This window comes from Phlebotomus argentipes, unplaced genomic scaffold, assembly GCF_947086385.1.
Source record: "Phlebotomus argentipes unplaced genomic scaffold, Phlebotomus argentipes genome assembly contig_2, whole genome shotgun sequence".
Lineage (NCBI taxonomy): Eukaryota > Metazoa > Arthropoda > Insecta > Diptera > Psychodidae > Phlebotomus > Phlebotomus argentipes.
In genome coordinates this window covers 4,422,095-4,428,094 of record NW_026776162.1, presented here as the reverse complement: position 1 = coordinate 4,428,094, position 6,000 = coordinate 4,422,095, and the positions used below count along the sequence as shown (strand labels likewise).

Here is a 6,000-nt window from a genome sequence, read left to right as displayed (position 1 = left end):
TCCACCGGGTCGAGCAGCATCCGATATTGTCGGATTGGGATATTCGCCACGGAGGGGCACCGGCGCCACAGATAACGGCCCTAAGACCAAGGGGGCCATGCGTGAGGCCTTCCCGAGCCTCCCGTTTGGTTCCCCGAGCTTGGATAGAGACAGCCGCGACGGCAAATGTGATCGCACGGTAGAACACGACAATATCGCTACGTCATCTTCATCGGCGTCCTCATCGTCGTCCGCCGCGACGGCCGCTCAGGCAGCCTCCAGTGCGAGCAGTGCCAGCACAGCGACCATCGTCAGCCGAGAGGAGCAGACCCCCCTGGACGGCTCCTCCGCCATCTGTGACACTGCTGAGGGTGAGTCCAATCATTCTCCCATCAGCCGCCCTATCGATTTCCCATCCACTCCACCCCAGCCGCCCGGCAAAAATTCTCACGCAATTTGGCAATTGTAAATGATACTTCACCTCCCCAGAAGTCAATGGGTCTGTTCTTGTAATTTCCTAAGCGTATCGCTTTCTCGACTTTCATTAATTAATGGCTTTTCACACTGATCGCTTTCGCGCTGGATACGGAAATTTCTGCGGTGCCAATCTCCCATTGTAATGCGCATCTCTGTGGAAGGGACCAATTTATCCGGAATTCACTGAGGAATCTCTTTCATATATTAGCACAGTAATTTAATAGCACCGACTAACATTCTCTCAGCGCGTAGCTTCAAAATTAATTTCGAAACTTTCGCAAATTGTGCAGGGAAAGTGATATTTTTGAGTGTCTATTGGTTTTCATCCAGTAAAATTTTCTCTATTGGAATAAAATTAATTGAAAGTGCGCAATAAATATTTCGTAAAGTTCACAAATTACCCCCTTTTTAAATAAATAATCATCTTTTTGTCATTGGGCAGTATACTTCGTGGGAAGTGAATTGAGATTTCATGATGTTGTGAAGCACGATTTTTCCGCTTCCTTGTTGATTTTCAGCATAGCTGTGGCGATTGTTTCCATAAATATTTGACGATCGAATTATATCCATATGAATTTGCTGGCGGCTACGCAGCTTCATGGACGCGCATTTGATTGAAATTGAAAACTACCATCGAGAAGTAAATTTGCTCTTCACTCCCTGATATATAATTGAGCGTCGCACATTTTGGTGTTTGGCGAGAGTAATTTGAAGGCAGTGCGTGTGTAATTGGTGGAGAAATGAGGGACATTGTGGCGATTAGGGTTTTTACCGAATATTTCACGTGTGTGCTCGTGTGTGTGTTTGCATGTGGTCGAGATGAGAGAGCCCATGATTTATTCTCGACACTTTGTCACAGTTGGGGAAAGTTTCACCCTTGGAGTACAAGAACAAACAATCTAATGGAGCAATATTGCCATGGCAAAAGCCAGTGGCCCGGAGATGCCTCGCACCATTTCCACGGGGATCAAACACTCGGTATTGGGCCACAGTTTGAGGGATGAGAAAGCCATAGAGTGCTCAAATTAAGTTTGTTATTGTAAATTATCCTCCTCGTGGGTTTAATCAACGTGATTTGTGAATGTTTGTGCTGGGAGTAATGTGCCGAGCACTACACTTTTCGACACTGTGCCACCGCTCAATATAGCATGGAGTGGTACTTATTTGCTTAGTTTGAAATGGCGGTTGAGGGTGTTTTCTGCCAGGAGTTTGTCAAATGCGTCATTGTTCCTTTTCCGCGCTCTCAAAGTCACATTTCCTTTCCACGGCTGCTCCACTAGCGCCCATAAATGGCACAAATAAATAATCATTCTCCAACATAACACACACACACACACACTTGCTCTGCAAATTTATTCACACAATCTTCCAATGGAGGAAAATTTACCTGAATGAAAATTCACGACTCACACATGCACAAGTGCCTTTTTTCGCCGACGCTCACTTGGGAAAAATCCCCTCATGTATGGCTCGGACGGGAAGCTCGAGAGCCACCCCAGAACACGGTGTGCCGGGAAATGGAGAGAAAAAAGTCGGTGAAAAGTGTGGGTGGGCTAAAGAAGTGATTTACAGAAGCAGCTTTGCTCACATGGTATTTGCCACTTCTCCCGCGCGATGAATACAAAAGGCAAATAGAGGACACGGAATTGTGTAATTTTCGTGTAAACGGGTCATTTGACTTCTTCGTGCGCTGCGCCAGGAATGAGAAAATTGGGAATAGGAATCACCATTGTTCCACTTATGTCACATTCCATTACGATATATCACCATTTCGTACGCAAACACGATAATTGCAGTCCTCATCTCCTGTCTCATCATCCTCCACTGGGCGGTGAAGGATGAATATTTGATTCACAGCAGCAATGCAGCGCCCGGGAAATTTGAGATCCTCACATTTCCTCTCGCGCGCATTCAAAGACAATGCATTTTACAGTATTGTGGGAAGTTGAGAAATTCACGTATCGTATTATGGAATATCCAAACCCGTATGAAATATCCATTTAACAGATGAAATCAGATGTTCTCGAGGGTTTTGCATAAGTTTCCGCCGTTTCCGCACAGAGATTCGTTATGTTCTTTAAAAATTTTAGATTTAAGATTAATTTCATTCCCTGCTAATTGAATAGATAAACCCAATTAACGAGAGCAGTAAAGCTTTCTAGATGTTAAAATTGGTATAAAAAAAAGTCATTTCTTATTGATAAATTCACTGACCCATCTTAAAAATGACAATATATTTGGTGTCAATGGCTGAGTTCAATTTAATAAGTTCCTTAATCATCAATTTAATCTGTCCAATCATTAGATCTAGTGTAAAATCCTGCTAATATACTCAACTCTGACTCCAATTGTAAAATCTCGTGCTCGGCAGATGGTATGGCGGGAAGTGAGAAAAGTTTCTCCACAATTGCTTTTCTGTGGTCGACTCGAGAAAAGCTATTTATAAAAGATGCAGAAAGTTACACACACACACGCCCCATCATGACACTGTGACATGTTGAAAAATAGTACAATAAAGTACGATGACGAAATTGTGAGTGCGTGCGGAGGATGTGGGTGTTCTTCGGAGTTGGAGGAAGTGTGTGATGAAAATTTAATGTGGAAAAATGAGGTCACTGTTGTTTTCCCAAGGTTGCGATAATGAAATTTTAATTAGGCGCCACGATGCTTCGCCTAGGATGGGTGGGCTCTGGACTAGGGCGTCGTGGGGTGGTGAAATACGGTGATTAGGGGTGGCTATTCCTATTGTTCTGCCTGCAAAGTAAATCCCCATGAGATTGACTGCTACGGCCGTGTAATTTGATCAAATCACATAATTTTTGCAATCGCCCAAATGTGATTTATTTTATTGGTTGTATGTCCTCTGGCCACTCACTTCTGTCTCCCAGTGGGAGGGTGATTGCGCATCGTGGGTGAGAATGGGGCAATTCTCAGGCGTGAGAGAGTAAATGGTTTGGTCCCTGACACCCCCCATGCCCCCAACTTGGGCGCACTGTTTCGTCCTCTGATAGAGCCATGGAGAGGTTTTGCCCACTTTTCGGACCCCTTGTATTTTTTGTGCTCCTCCGCTCTTTCCCTTTGATGGGCGAAAGTGTATGTGACTAGAAATCTAATTTCCTGAAATTGGCACTTAGTAGCGGAAACTTGTGCTCTGGCCTCCCAAAATTCTCTTTTGTTTCCTTCGGGTGTGAAAGGGGGCGGCGGAAGAGAAGGGACTGTCGGAGACTTACCCAGGGTATTTGCATGGATTGTAACTGGAGAAAGTAGTAAAAAGGAGCTTCGGGGCGAGAGAAAATGATTGCTGTGAGTTCTTACTTTGGGGATTTCTCGCAGCGCACTCACGACGGCTCTGCCTATTGAAAAGGATTGCGAAAGGTGTATTTCTCTGGTGATATGCCTCAGATGGTAACTCGAGGAATCCACAATCACGTAAGCATTGCCTGTTTACCCAATTTTTCGTGCTCCTTACGCTCGAGGTCAAAGGAGACGGGCGAGGAGAGAGATGTTCACCACCAGACTGGCCTACGAATGGCGGCAAATTATCGTCAGGGGTGGGAATTTTAATTGGAAATTTAATATGTATGGAAAATTATGAGTTTTAATTTTATGTGTTCTCTCCTGGACCCACATTGAAAAATTTATACCCCGATATTTTGTTACACGACCCTCCGCCGACGCATTCCCACCGCCTATTGGCCATGATAGGGGTGAAATTTATGTCGTATGGCATATTTTTGCAACCCTCTTCAGGCGACGGAATTGATTGAGCCCAGGTTGGCCCCCGCTCTGCCAATATCTTAGCTTTCTGTCGTAAAAAAACACCCCCTTAATTGCAAACAAGCAACACTTCCGCTTGCGTGAGGCGCTCATTTTTGTTACTGTTGTCACCTTCGGTGCTGTTTTTGTTGCTTCCACACAGAGGAAAATCATCACTTTCACCTAATTTCTCCATAATGTACATTATGTTTTGTACATAGTGTGAATGACGAGAGACATTATGGAGCTTCTCAGAGCTTTCGCTGCACTTGGCTTTCCACACTCAGACCCTCATTCACTTAACATGCTTGCCAGAGTGACACAAACTGAATTATCATAATTAACATTTTTGCTTCACTCCCACCATCCATGTCAGCGTCTTGTGGAGAAGACACTTGAGTCCGGGAACTCATTCGCTAGCGAGCTTTCGGGAATTCCCCCTGAGCTTTCACCACGATAAATATCAGCAATTTATCAAACCTCATGCTCATCTCACACAATCTCCTAATGTTTTGTTGAGGTATTTTTCCCAGAGAATATTATTTCCCTGTTTTCATTTTCGCACTGAAATATTTATCCCGCAAATTGGTAGTATAGTGGTATCATTAGTCTTTCAAATGCGGAGAAGGTAGTTTTCAAAACACGTTGCTGAATGTTTATTAAAAGGATGAAATGCCACTTAATCATTATTACACAGGAGTGCGAGGTGTCTTTGACTCTGTGTTGTTGCGCAAGAGAACTCACTCTTCCATGTGATTATATGGAATTTTGGGTTTTGTTTAGAGAAATTCTCGCGCACATTCAAAGAAATGAAGCTTATCAACCTCTCAGTCATGCGAGGTGTGACTTGATTTACATAGACGTGCTGATGTACTAAAAATAAATGGAAAACACAGTAATTTCATTCACAATTATGAAGAGATACAATTGTGTGGCGATCCAAATTTGTTCTGACATCAAATTACAGATAATGGCCCAAAATAGAGTTGGATGTTTATTAAACATTCGTATGAAATATTCACGATAAAATTTAACAGACTTTGGAATGTTATTTCGACTTTAATTTAAATATCATTCCATATTCTGATGAATATTTTCAGAGAGAAAGAGAGTGAGAGGGAAAAAAGCTGATTTTTCCATTGTTGTATCCGGCGGATCAATTGGAAATTAATTCCTCATTCATTGCCATTCCGATGAGCAAAAAAGGAATCAGTGAAGAGTATATCCGATATAATCAATTTGTTCAGTGCATTGTGAGTGTTAAATTGAATTATCCACATAAATTTCACTATCCCACATTCAAGAGTTGTCTGGCTTTCTGGAGAGTCTCTGGAGAATGTGTAGGTAAGGTTGGCTGAGGAGGTCCTGAATGATTTTTCGCCGTTGTTTTGTCGCGCACATTCAAGTGGGTGCTTCCGGGGTGAGTTCCAAAGGCGAAATGACATTAATGTAATTGAGTTGAGATTTTCTTTCATGCTGCCGCTCTTCTTCATCCTCTAAAATGAGCTCAGACCACTTCTGTGAGACCCCGGGAAATGTGTGTGTATCAGTGTCCTTGTCAACTTATCACATCTTCCTGACTGAACCTTTTCACGTTTGGCACGGTCCATGTCTTTTGGGCGCGCACTCACCGTCAATCCCGAGGCCACTGAATGCAAGGACGAACCTCGAAATTACAACCCCCGCGTGGGTGGGAAAATGTGTCAAAGTCGAGCCCGAGAGGAGGTGTGAGAGATGGCAACTCTGAGGCAAGATCAGGGTCTGCTCGTGTGCATTATTGGCTAGAAC

General features: G+C 43.5%; 1 protein-coding gene across 2 annotated transcripts in view; it reads left to right on the top strand.

Moving 5' to 3' along the window:
- The first annotated feature begins 263 nt into the window (after nt 1-263).
- The window catches only part of LOC132264657 (1-phosphatidylinositol 4,5-bisphosphate phosphodiesterase epsilon-1-like), a 44,008-nt gene continuing 38,271 nt past the window's right edge, over nt 264-6,000 (top strand). For both annotated transcript variants that reach the window (XM_059764928.1, XM_059764926.1), the window contains exon 1: nt 264-350. The gene's annotated coding sequence lies outside the window, so the exon portion shown is untranslated. The remainder of the gene's footprint in view (nt 351-6,000) is intronic.